Genomic DNA, 14,196 nt, shown 5'->3' on the forward strand with positions numbered 1-14,196 from the left:
GTTTTTAATGAGCCTGTAGAAAACAGCACTCATATCCAAACATAGGGCCAATGATATATTTGTCATGCAACTTGGCCTTGCAGTTGGAGTTGAAAGCTGCTGCTGTCAAAGGAAATGTTTAGATGACTCAGCCAAGAAGGTGGTTTATTGGTTTTGGCAGCAGACAACAGGTGAATATTTCATGGAGGAGAGAGGTTTTATACAGTCTGAGAGAGATTGTTTATACAATCTGCCCAGCCATGGCCATGGTTATTTAGATTGATGAATTGGACAATATTTCATTTCTCATGAGCCTGATGACTTCTGTTGACGGGTTGATTTTGCCACTATTTGCTTAACATGATTGGAGTAAAGTTCTCACTTCGCCAATATACTCTCCAGCTCCCCTGAGGAGCAACATCTAGGGTCTGCGGCATCTGTGTTAGACAAGCATCTCTAGTTCTGTGCCAGTTTGGCAGAAGCCTGCAGAAAACTCCTGCTGCACCTTTCTTTTTAATGAGCTGGGAAGGCTAAATGGCTGCAGAAACTCTGGCTATAAAGTGCATTTTATCACAGGAGCTTGGCTGTGTGTGTGTGTGAATATATTACAGCCTGGTGAATGCCCACTCTCTAGGGATGCTGGATATACTCTATATGTACAATAAGGAGGCCCTCGTCCACTCTGACCGGAGAGACAGGTGGATCTGCGTGACATGTTTACAATTACAGTATGCAAAACACACCCACACAAACACAAAAACAAATCAATGGATTTGTCTGAGAAGCCACATGGTACATTAGAAAGGTATTTCTATACAACATGGACCATCTGGATTCTGCTATCAATACTTACTAGTGCTGTGACTTTGAATGTCTCCCCTTCTCGGGGAAACCTGTTTTCCGCCTGATAACATTAAGGGATTTGGAGAGTTGGCCTCTAAGCTATAACTGAGGTCTGACAACTATGATAAACTCTTTAACATTTGAAGCAAATTTCTCTTATCACAGAAAAACATAAGATCATCATAAGAAAAACAAGTGTTTAGCGGAGAAGGATCTAGTGAAATATCAGAAGACAGGAGGTATTTGTAAGTTGCAGAACAACTGCAACTTACAAATTGCAGTTGCAGGCTGAGGAACAGAGTTTCCCCCTTCTTTACTGGCCATAAGCCAGGAGCACATCAGTGAAACTTGCTGAGGCTCAGTGTCTGCATCAGGGAAACTGGAGGCACACACCTGCCTTGCCTTGACATGAGGAGATAACGAAGATTACGAGTGAGAACACACTCTGAGAAAGAGAAAATACTGAACGTGTACTTTTTTTCATATTGTTTTTAAGTTTATTGGCCTTGTCAAGAACAATTCTCTTTAGTTTTTAAAATTAACTTTCTTTTCCTTTTCCTTTTATTTTTTAATTTTTTTATTTTACCCTTTTGTAATTAATTTTTATTGGAGTAAGGTTGCTTTACAATGTTGTGTTAGCCTCCACTGCACAACAAAATGAATCAGCCATACACATACAGATATGCGTCCCTTTTGGACTTCCCTCCCATTTAGGTTACCACAGTGCACTAGGTGAGGTCCCTGTGCTATACAGCGTGTTCCCATCAGTTGTCCGTTTTATACATAGTATCAATAATTGAACATGTATACTTTGTAGCATCAAAAGAGTTTGTTCAATTCAGCCCATGGCGATTCTGCATACCAGTTTCCATCTTTACTGGGACCATCCTATAGAAAAATAGTCATTCTAATAATAATAACAGTACTTCTAACAGCTCCGTTTATTGTCTTCAAGGTGCTAAGCACCGTGCCAAGCATTTAAATGCATTATCTCATTTAATCCTCACAACTCGGCAAAGGCTGTGTCATCAACCACATTTTACATTTGAGGTACTTAAAGTTTAAGGCAGTAAAATACATGTGTAAGGTCCCACAGCTGACTAGGGTGAGAGCCTTAACTCCAGCACAGCTCTTTACAAAGAGGTAAAGCTGCTCATAACCTCTGTGTTGAAAAAAATTACTCAAGATTAGAAAAGTTCCAGATTCTTGAATCCAACTTTTTGATAGCTTTTAATACCATTTTATAGCGCATCCCATTACCTCCACGGCCTCTCTCCCAGATGCCTCTAGGCAATGACCTACCTGGGAAGGGACGTGGATAGGTGGTATGAGGCAGGATAGCATTGACCTACCTTACTCTCTCATTTTTTTTCCACAACAACCTATGACATAAAATGGGTACAATTTCTAATCCTAGTTTTAGAGATGGAAAAGCTCAGGCTCAGAAAGTTTTCTTTTGATATCTTATCGCTCCTTCTTTCCTAAACAGAGTCATCTCCTGCCAATTTCTGTTGGAATAGTTTTATTTTGAGAGTTTGGAATAATACCAAGTCATCTAATGGACCCCTGCTGACTCTTTTGCCCCACTGACCTCACCGTTATCATTTCCATTGACCCTTTCAAGGGAGAAAGTGCATTTTTTTAAGTGAACCAGATTAGTTTAGTCGTTTCCACTGTTCATTTTCAGATTAGCTTAGTCATTTCTGTTATTCATTTTCCATCCTACAGCTCTATGCTTTTTTCTGAACTTTTGCTGTAAATTTCACCCCTGAGGACAGTTTTCTAGTTGGTCAAGATGTGAGGATGTAACTGCTTCTCTTTCTTAGACACTGGTCAGCCCCACTCCCTCTCCCTGCCTGCTGAGGGTCATCTGGCCCCGCTCCTGCTGCCCGAGTGACTCAGCCTAGACATGAATGCCTCCCCACCATGTACTCTGTACCGTGAGTGAGACCATATATTATGTTCTATATGCAACACTACTGTATACCATACACATGCATATGTAGAAGACTGAATTAACATGAAATGAACAATATTTTCAGTCATAACAATACTTTATGTATAGGTGTATTCACATATACATGTACGCATGTATTATATCATGGCCATCACAATTTTGTATGTATCCACATAGGTCTTGCTCACAGGTAAGTCTTGAACCACTGATCTGGGTCTTGGCTGAATGCCTGTGACCACCCCGGAACACAAGAGTATGGGAGGCCTGTGAGGAGCTTCTGGGAGGCCGTCTTCTCCTTGCCTCCCTGCCTCCCTGCCTCCCTGCCTCCCTGCCTCCCTGCCTCCCTGGAGAGGCTGTCATCATGAGACTGTTTCCCATCTCCTCCTAAGTTCTGATGAGGTAAGAAGCCTTCAGGCTCCCCGCTCAGGATACGGCAGCAGAATATAAAGCCCCTGAGCTAGAATTGGCTCCTCAGCAAAGGGTGTCCTATCACTCAAGCTACAGTCATTTGGCCACTTTTGTTTGGGTGTTACCCTGGGAAAGAGCCACAGGGAGCTGGCACCTTTAGCTACTCTTCCTTCTGCTGTTAGTGTAAGTAATAAGCTGTCTTTATCTGAAAATGATTCATTGTCCCTTTACCAGTTGAATCTGTCAGGCCTTAGCCCTTGCCTTATGCTTGACAACATGTGTGTGTTGTGTGTGCATGGATGTGTGTACGTGTGTGGGCATGTGTGTGTGTGTGCATGTCCATGTGTGCATGTGTGTGTTTTAAATAAAAAAGAGACAATGTCACACCTCATCTTTCTCCATGCCCAGTCCTTGTTCATAAAACTATTCTTTTCACCTTTTCTGGTTTTAGTTTATCTCTTCATAAATTTTAAAACATGAAAATATTTCCATTCCTTGTTTTTCAACGCTAGATTACGGTTCACAATGAATGTGATGACTCAGCTCTCTTAACACACACTTCCTACCTCTGCTCCCATGAGCCTTTTCCAAACTGCACTGTTTATTTATCAAATACTTATGTAGTCCTTACTACTGCCAGGCACTCTCTAAGTGCTTTATAAATACTAATTTTTTCCATCTTCATAACAACTTTGAGGTAGACACTATTGCTAATTATATTTTATAGATGAGAAAGGAAAGGTGCAAAGAGTTTAACTCATTTAATCAAGGTAATAAAGCAATTAGTGCCAGAGCTGGGATTTGAACTTGGCTTGATGACACCAGAATTTGGACTTGAAAACACTCATCTATATTGCCTGTCTTTGTTGGTCTATCAGGTTGTTCATTTAAATGACATATGTGTATTTCTATTGCTTGTTCTGGGTTTCCTTCATGAAAGATGAAAATATTAGTCTCTCTCTCTTTCTCTCTCATTTCTATTTTCTAACTTCTGTCAGTTTTATTTTTATGTTGTCAAGTTTTTAACAGTCTCGGTCTGTTTTGTAAGCATAATAATGTTTTCCATAGTTTGTTTATGGTTGAATTCCAAAGTTTAAAAGTTAAATAATGATATTTACATTGCTATTACTAAAAATATTGTTCATTTCATGGTAAAGTGTCTGCTAGGATTCTCTCTCTGTATGGTCTCATGATATGATCCCTGGACAACACATTTTCAGAGCAGTGAGATAAAATATACTTGGTTTTCATCAATGGCTTAAAATATGGTACATCTGACTTTGTTTCACATTTGAGCCACAGTTTTCAAGCTTTCTGTTTTTCTTGGAGTTTCTAATTGTCTTCCTTGTTTTTCCTTTGTAAGAAGAATAATATGCCTTTAACATATCTTCAAGTTCATCCAAATCCTCAATTATAATGTCTATGGCATGAAATACTCTATTTTTCCTCCAGAGAGATCCTTTCTGGAGTTCTCTGATTTGCTGCTACAATCTCAAAGGCTGCTCTCTTGGTAAGCTGCAGAGCTGTCCTCCCAAGAATTTTATTTACTACATCTCTGGCTCTCCAGCCTGTTCTCAAGATCCCATTTCTCTTTTTGCTTCTTTGTTTCTGGTTACCTATTTTGTTGGAGTATATCCTCAAGCAACATTAGCCACCAACTGTTTCCTCAGTTATCTCTGTAAATGACTATTATTCAGATGTTTTCTCTGTCTCATACGTTTTGTTTTATATTATCTGCCTTTTAATCTTTTTTCCACTGCGTCTTGAAATTTACTTTATCTTTCATCATCTTTTTTTTGCATTTTAAAAAAATTTTTATTTTGAGATCTTTGTGGATTCACATACAGTAATAAGAAATAATACAGAGATCCTGTGTATACTTTACCCAGTTTCTCCCAATGATAATATCTTGCATAATTATAGTACAATAACATAATCAGGAAATTGACATTAATAGAATCTATCAACCATGTAAATATTTCACCACCTTAATATGCACTCATTTGTTTATGTGTGTAAACACTAGTTCTACGCAGTTTTACTGCATGTGCTGATTTATATGACCACCACCACAGCCGAGACAAAGAACAGTTTCATTACAAGATCCTTGGTTCTATCCTTTATAGCCACAGATACCTTCTTTCCCCTCCCCACTCAGCACCTAACAACCACTAATCTGTTCTCCATCACTATAATTTTCAATATAGCATTTCAAGAAATAATACAGTCCTTAAAAACGCTATTTAAAGAGGACTATACAGTATGTAACCTATGATGGCCTTTTGTTTCACTTAAGATCCATCCAAATTGTGTGGATCAAGAGTTCTTTTTTTTATTGCTTTTTATCCCGTGTTATGGATGAACCGCAGTTTGCTTAATTATTCATCCATGGAAGGACATTTGGTTACTTCCAATGTGGTCTGTTACTAACAAAGTTTCTAAGAATATTCATGAACAGATTTTTGTATGTTTCCATTTCTTTGGGATAAATGCCTAAAAAGAAATTGCTAGGTCATGCAATAAGTGCATTTTTCACTTTTGTTATAAACATCTGTATTCTTCTCTAGAGTGATTATATCATTTTATATCCCCGCCAGCAATATATGAGTGATCTGGTTTTTCCACATCCTTGCCAGCATTTGGTGTTGGTACTTTTTTATTTTACCCATTCTAATTGGTGTATAGTGATATCTCATTGTGATTTTAATATACATTTCCCTAGTGGCTAATGATTTAAACATCATTTCATGCTTTTATTTGCCATCTGTATATTTTTTGCAGTAAAATATTTATATCTTTTGCCCATTTTCTAATTTGATTTTTTTCATTTTTTACTGGTAAGTTTTTGAGTTCTTTATATATTCTAGATACAAGTCTCTGTTGTATATGTGGTTTGACAATACTTTCTGCCAATTTTCAACTTGTTTTTTCAACCTCTCAACAGAGTCACAGAGCAAGAGATGAGATCTAGTTTATCAATTTTTCCTTTTATGGATCATGCCTAGTCTAAGAATTCCTCACCTAGCCCTACAATCATTCACCCAAGGAAGGAAGGACATTTGGACTGTTTCCAGTTTGGGGCTACTACTAATAAAGCATTATTAAAACATTGTACATGTAAATATGTGATGCATTTTGAGTTAATTTCTGTATAAGGTATGAGGTTTAGACCAAGGTAAATTTTATTTCATTTTTTTGCTTATGGATTCTCAATTGCTCTCACACCATTCATTCATTTATTGAAAAGACTTTTCTTCCTTCATTGAATTGACATTTTTTAAATAGATTTTATTGGAGTATAATTGCTTCACAATACTGTTTTAGTTTCTGTTGTACAACAAAGTGAATCAGCCATATGCATACATATGTCCCCATATCCCCTCCCTCTTGAGCCCACCCCTCTATGTCATCGCGAAGCACCGAGCTGATCTCCCTGTGCTATGCTGCTGCTTCCCACTAGCTATCTATTTTACATTCAGTAGTGTATATATGTCAATGCTACTCTCACTTCGCCCCAGCTTCCCCCTCCCACCCCATGTCAAATCCATTCTCTATGCCTACATCTTTATTCCTGCCCTGCAAATGGGTTCATCAGTACCATCTTTTTTTTTAAAGATTCCATATATATGTGTTAGCATATGGTATTTGTTTTTCTCTTTCTGACTTACTTCACTCTCTATGACAGACTCTAGGTCCATCCACCTCACTACAAATAACTCAGTTTCGTTTCTTTTTATGGCTGAGTAATATTCCGTTGTATATACGTGCCACATCTTCTTTATCCATTCATCTGTCGATGGACATTTAGGTTGGTTCCATGTCCTGGCTGTTGTAAATAGTGCTGCAGTGAACATTGTCGTACATGTCTCTTTTCGAATTATGGTTTTCTCAGGGTATATGCCCAGTAGTGGGATTGCTAGGTCATATGGTAGTTCTATTTTTAGTTTTTTAAGGAACCTCCATACTGTTTTCCATAGTGGTTGTATCAATTTACATTCCCACCAACAGTGCAAGAGGGTTCCCTTTTCACTACACCCTTTCCAGCATTTATTGCTTCCAGATTTTTTGATAATGGCCATTCTGACTGGTGTGAGGTGATGCCTCATTGTAGTTTTGATTTGCATTTCTCTAATAATTAGTGATGTTGAGCATCTTTACATGTGCCTCTTAGCCATCTGTATGTCTTCTTTGGTGAAATGTCTATTTAGGTCTTCCACCCATTTTTTAACTGGATTGTTTGTTTTTTTGATATTGAGCTCCATGAGCTGTTTGTATATTTTGGAGATTAATCCTTTGTCTGTTGTTTCATTTGCAAATATTTTCCCCATTCTGAGTGTTGTCTTTTTGTCTTGTTTATGGTTTCTTTTGCTGTGCAAAAGCTTTTAAGTTTAATTAAGTCCCATTTGTTTATTTTTGTTTTTATCTCCGTTACTCTAGGAGGTGGGTCAAAAAAGATCTTGCTGTGGTTTATGTCAAAGAGTATTTTTCCTATGTTTTCCTCTAAGAGTTTTATAGTGTCTGGTCTTACATTTAAGTCTTTAATCCATTTTGAGTTTATTTTTGTGTATGGTGTTAGGTAGTGTTCTAATTTCATTCTTTTACATGTAGCTGTCCAGTTTTCCCACCACCACTTACTGAAGAGGCTATCTTTTCTCCATTGCATGTTCTTGCCTCCTTGGTCGTAAATTAGGTGCCCATATGTGCATGGGTTTATCTCTGGGTATTCTATCCTGTACCGTTGATCTATATTTCTGTTTTTGTGCCAGTACTGTACTGTCTTCATTACTGTAGCTTTGTGGTATAGTTTGAAGTTGGGGAGCCTGATTCCTCCAACTCCGTTTTTCTTTCTCAAGATTGCTTTGGCCATTCTGGGTCTTCTGTGTTTCCATACGAATTGTAAAATTTTTTTTCTAATTCTGTGAAGAATGCCATTGGTAGTTTGATAGGGATTGCATTGAATCTGTAGATTGCTTTGGGTAGTATAGTCATTTTCACAATATTGATTCTTCCAATCAAAGAACATGGTATATTTCTCCATCTGTTTATGTCATCTTTGATTTCTTTTATTAGTGTTTTATAGTTTTCTGAGTACAAGTCTTTCGCCTCCTTAGGCAGGTTTATTCCTAGGTATTTTATTCTTTTTGTTGCAAAGGTAAATGGGAGTGTTTCCTTAATTTCTCATTCTGATTTTTCATTGTTGGTGTATAGGAATGCTAGAGATTTCTGTGCATTAATTTTGTATCCTGCAACCTTACCAAATTCATTGATTAGTTCTAGTAGTTTTCTGTGGCATCTTTAGGATTTTCCATGTATAGTATCATGTCATCAGCAAACAGTGACAGTTTTACTTCTTCTTTTCCAATTTGTATTCCATTTATTTCCTTTTCTTCTCTGATTGCAGTGGCTAGGACTTCCAAAACTATGTTGAATAAGAGTGGGGAGAGTGAACATCCTTGTTTTGTTCCTGATCTTAGTGGAAATGCTTTCAGTTTTTCACCGTTGACTGTGATGCTTGCTGTGGGTTTGTCATATATGGCCTTTATTATATTGAGGTAGGTTCCTTCTATGCCCATTTTCTGGAGAGTTTTTATCATAAGTGGGTGTTGAATTTTGTCAAAAGCTTTTTCTGCATCTATTGAGATGATCATATGGTTTTTATTCTTCAGTTTGTTAATATGGTGTATCACACTGATTGATTTGTGTATATTGAAGAATCCTTGCATCCCTGGGATAAATCCTACTTGATCATGGTGTATGATCCTTTTAATGTGCTGTTGGATTCTGTTTGCTAGTATTTTGTTGAGGATTTTTGCATCTATATTCATCAGTGATATTGGCCTGTAGTTTTCTTTTTTTGTGATATCTTTTACTAGTTTGGGTATCAGGGTGATGGTGGCTTTGTAGAATGAATTTGGGAGTGTTTCTCCCTCTGCAATTTTTGGAAGAGTTTAAGAAGGATCAGTGTTAGCTCTTCTCTAAATGTTTGATAGGATTCACCTGTGAAGCCAGCTGGTCCTGGACTTTTGTTTGTTGGAAGATTTTTAATTACAGTTTCAATTTCATTACTTGTGATAGGTCTGTTTATATTTTCTAATTCTTCCTGGTTCAGTCTTGGAAAATTGTACCTTTCCAAGAATTTGTCCATTTCTTCGTGGTTCTCCATTTTATTGGCATATAGTTGTTTGTAGTAGTCTCTTATAATCCTTTGTATTTCTGCAGTGTCAGTTGTGATTTATCCTTTTTCATTTCTAATTTTATTGATCTACGTCCTTTCCCTTTTTTTCTTGATGAGTCTGGCTAAAGGTTTATCAATTTTTTTTATCTTCTCAAAGAACCAGCTTTTAGTTTTATTGATCTTTGGTATTGTTTTCTTCGTTTCTATTTCATTTATTTCTGCTCTGATCTTTATGATTTCTTTCCTTTCACTGATTTTGCGTTCTCTTTGTTCTTCTTTCTCTAGTTGTTTTAAGTGTAGGGTTAGATTGTTTATTTGAGATTTTTCTTGTTTCTTGAGGTGACATTGAATTACTATAAACCTCCTTCTTAGAACTGCTTTTGCTGCATCCCATAGGTTTTGGATCATCGTGTTTTTGTTGTCATTTGTCTCTAGGTATTTTTTTATTTCCACTCTGATTTCTTCAATGATCTCTTGGTTATTTAGTAACGTATTGTTTAGCCTCCATGTGTTTGTGTTTTTTATAGTTTTTTTCCTGTAATTGATTTCCAACCTCATAGCGTTGTGGTCAGAAAAGATGCCTGATACGATTTCAATTTTCTTAAATTTTCTGAGGCTTCATTTGTGACCCAAGATGTGATCTATCCTGGAGAATGTTCCATGTGCACTTGAGAAGAAAGTGTATTCTGACACTTTTGGGTGGAATGTCCTATAAATATCAATTAAATCTATCTGGTCTATTGTGTCATTTAAAGCTTGTGTTTCCTTATTTATTTTCTGTTTGGATGATCTGTCCATTGGTGTAAGTGGGGTGTTATAGTCCCCTACTATTATTGTGTTACTGTCAATTTCTCCTTTTATGGTTGTTAGCATTTGCCTTATGTATTGAGGTGCTCCTATGTTGGGTGCATAAACATTTATAATTGTTATATATTCTTCCTCGATTGATCCCTTGATCATTATGTAGTGTCCTTCCTTGTCTCTTGTAACGTTCTTTATTTTAAAGTCTATTTTATCTGATATGAGTATTGCTACTACAGATTTCTTTTGATTTCCATTTACATGGAATATCTTTTTCCATCCCTTCACTTTCAGTCTGTATGTGTCCCTAGGTCTGAAGTGGGTCTCTTGTAGACAGCATATAGATGGGTCTTGGTTTTGTATCCATTCAACAAGCCTGTGTCTTTTGGTTGGGACATTTAATCCATTTACATTCAAGGTTATTATCAATATGTATGTTCCTATTACCATTTTCTTAACTGTTTTGGGTTTGTTTTTGTGGGTCTTTTTCTTCTCTTGTGTTTCCCACCTAGAGAAGTTTCTTTAGCATTTGTTGCAAAGCTGGTTTGGTGGTGCTGAATTCCCTTAGCTTTTGCTCGTCTGAAAAGCTTTTGATTTCTCCGTTGAATCTGAATGAGATCTTTGCTGGTTAGAGTAATCTTTGTTGTAGGTTTTTCTCTTTCATCACTTTAAGTATATCCTGCTACTCCCTTCTGGCCTGCAGAGTTTCTGGTGAAAAATCGGCTGATAATCTTATGGGGATTCCCTTGTATGTTATTTGTTGTTCTTCCCTTGCTGCTTTTAATATTTTTTCTTTGAACTTAATTTTTATTAGTTTGATTAATATGTGTCTTGGTGTGTTTTTCCTAGGGTTTATCGTGTATGGGAATCTCTGTGCTTCCTGGACTTGGGTGACTATTTCCTTTCCCATGTTAGGGAAGTTTTCAACTATAATCTGTTGAAATATTTTCTCAGACTCTTTCTTTACCTCTTCCTCTTCTGGGACCCCTATAATTCGAATGTTGGTGCATTTAGTGTTGTCCCAGAAGTCTCTGGGATTGTCTTCAATTCTTTTCATTCTTTTTTCTTTATTCGGCTCCTCTCTCTTTATTTCCGCCATTTTGTCTTCCAGCTCACTTATCCGTTCTTCTGCCTCAGTTATTCTGTAATTGATTCCTTCTAGTGTATTTTTCATTTCAGTTATTGTGCTGTTAATCTCTGTTTGTTTGTTCTTTAGTTCTTCTAGATCTTTGTTAAACATTTCTTGTAGTTTCTCAATCCGTGCCTCCGTTCTATTTCCAAGATTCTGGATCATCTTTACTATCATTGCTCTGAATTCTTTTTTGGTAGATTGCCTATTTCCTCTTCATTTATTTGGTCTTGTAGGTTTTTACCTTGCTCCTTCATCTGTGACATATGTTTTTGCCGTCTCATTTTTTAATTTTTTTTTATGAGTGGGATTGTGTTCTTGTCTTACATGTTGTTTGGCCTGAGGCTTCCAAACACTGGAGTTTTTAGGCTGTTGGGTAGAGCTGGGTCTTGGTGCTGAGATGAGGACTTCCGTGAGACCTCACTCTGATGAATATTCCCTGGGGTCTGAAGTTCTCCGTTAGTCCAGTGGTTTGGACTTGGAGCTCTGACTGCAGTATCTTCACCCAACCACTGGCTGGTGAACCAAGATCCCCCAAGCCACGTGGGGTGGCAAAAAAAAAAAAAGACAATAACAAAATAAAAAATAAAATTAGACTAGGAAACTAACAGTTATGTTAGAAAGACTATAAAAATAAAAATATAGATGAATCAACAACCGGGAGGTACATCAGTACCAAAATAGTAAAAAAGAGGAGGAGGGAAAAGAAAAAAAAGGCAGGGAAAGGCCTTGGCTGTGAAGGGTGGGGCCTAAGCAAGGGCGAGGTTTGGGTGGTGAGTGGAGCCAATGCTTAGGACCCACAGGGCTGGAAAAGGCCCTGGGGGCTGTGGAGGGTGGGGCTTACACTCAAGGAACAGAAGGGGCCCAGGCGTGCCCCCCACCCCTGGTCTCAGAGGGCGGGGCACCTCACCTGGGAGCCCAGAAGGCTTGCTGTGCTCAAGTGGGCAGGGCAAATGCCCTCCTCTCCTCTCCTACTCCTCTGGTCCCAGAGGGACCCTCCCGCCTGCCTTTCCTGATCTCCCGGCCTCTCCCTTATGCCCCCAAGGACCCACATGGCCTGGAGGGGACCGTGAGGGACAGGGGACTGGCCTGGGAGCTTGCAGGCTCCCCATGCCCGAGTGAGCAGGACAAATGCTCTCCGCCCCCTCTCCCGCTCCTCCTGGAGGGTCCCTCCTGCCTGCCTCTCCTGATCTACTGGGCCTCCTGTCTGGGCTCCACTTCTCCTCCCCCCTCAGTCCCCCCACATCCTACCAGTTAACTTGGGGGTTCCTCCCGTCTCCTTGGGCGTCAGGGTTCCCCACCAGTGGCGGGCAGGTGCCCTAGTTGTGGGGAGATGCTAACTTGGCATCTTCCCACACTGCCATCTTGACTCCACCCTCCGAATTGCCTTTTCACATTGGTAAGAAATCAGATGGGCATATTGGTGTGGGTCTATTTGTGGGCTTTCTATTCTGCTCTATTCTATTCCACTGATCTATTTCAGAGAGTGTGTCCTCAATCATGATCTTCATTAGTCCCTCATATCAAGGTGAAGCAGGTGTCTTGGTTTCAATTGCAATGACGTAGTCACTGAGGCTCAGAAGGTTCTGGTGATGTGCCCTTGCCATTTAGCCAGTAAAGAAGGGATATTCTGTTCTCATGCTTATCCCATGCTCATTCTGCAGCCCGCAAATGCCTACTGTCCTCTGCAGTTTCACTAAATCCTCCCTTTAATAATGAGGCAACACCTTCAAGCCCATTTTACAAGCCCAGCATTACCCTGATACCAAAACCAGACAGGGATACTACAAGGAAAGACAGTTCCAGGTCAATATCCCTGATGTACATAGACGCAAAAATCCTCATCAAAATACTAGCAAACTGAATTCCACAGCACGTTGAAAAGATCATACACAAGTATGATCACATGCAAGTATGGCTCAACATAACACAAATCAATAAATATGATATACCACATTAATGGAATGAAGGGTGGAAATCATACAATAATCTTAATAGATTCAGAAAAAAATGGCAAAATTCAATATCCTTTCACGATAAAATCTCTCAACAAATTCGGTATAGAAAGAATCAGAAACAAGACAAGGATGCCCAGTGTCATACTATACGATCTCACTTGTATGTGGAATCTAAAGAAGTCAAACTCCATAGAACCAGAGTACAACGGTGGTTGCCAGGGCTAGGGCCAGTGGGGTGATGGTGGCCAGGAAGGGGAGATGTTGGTCAAAAGGTACAAACTTCCAGTTATAAGATGAATAAGTTCTGGAGATCTAATGTACAGCATGGTGATTATAGTTAATAGGGCTGTGCTGTATACTTAAAATTTATTAAGAGAACAGATCTTAAGTGTTCCCACCAACACAAAAAAGTAACTATGTGATGTGATAGATGTGTTAATTAAGTTGAAAATGGTAATCGTTTCACAACGTGTATGTAAATCAAATCATCACACTGTATACCTTTATAAAATCACGTTGTGTAACCTAAATGCATACAAATGTGTTTGTCAATCATACCTCAGTAAAGCTGAGGGAAAAATAATGAACTCATGACATCAAAACTAGAACAGAAGAAACCAACCAAGAGACAAGGATGGGATCCCACAGTTGACTTTGAACGCAAAACCACACGTGATTTCATAAGTTTGCTACATGGAGTTTGAGCGGCAGCAGCCACACATTTCTCAGCCTAATTGCTGGTTACTCATTGTTCCAAAACACAGCCAGATATTTTGACTGCTTCGGAATCTCAGCATCCCCATTTTAATGAATCTGATATCCAGGCTGCTGTTGTAAACAGACGCCTGTCAGTAAGCGCTTTGGAGGGGCCAAGGCACAGTGTGTTCAGCCCAAGACCTTTCCTCAAGTTCCCGTGGAGAAGCTCTGGAATCTGGGGAACTGTTTC

This window comes from Balaenoptera acutorostrata, chromosome 16 (assembly GCF_949987535.1).
Source record: "Balaenoptera acutorostrata chromosome 16, mBalAcu1.1, whole genome shotgun sequence".
Lineage (NCBI taxonomy): Eukaryota > Metazoa > Chordata > Mammalia > Artiodactyla > Balaenopteridae > Balaenoptera > Balaenoptera acutorostrata.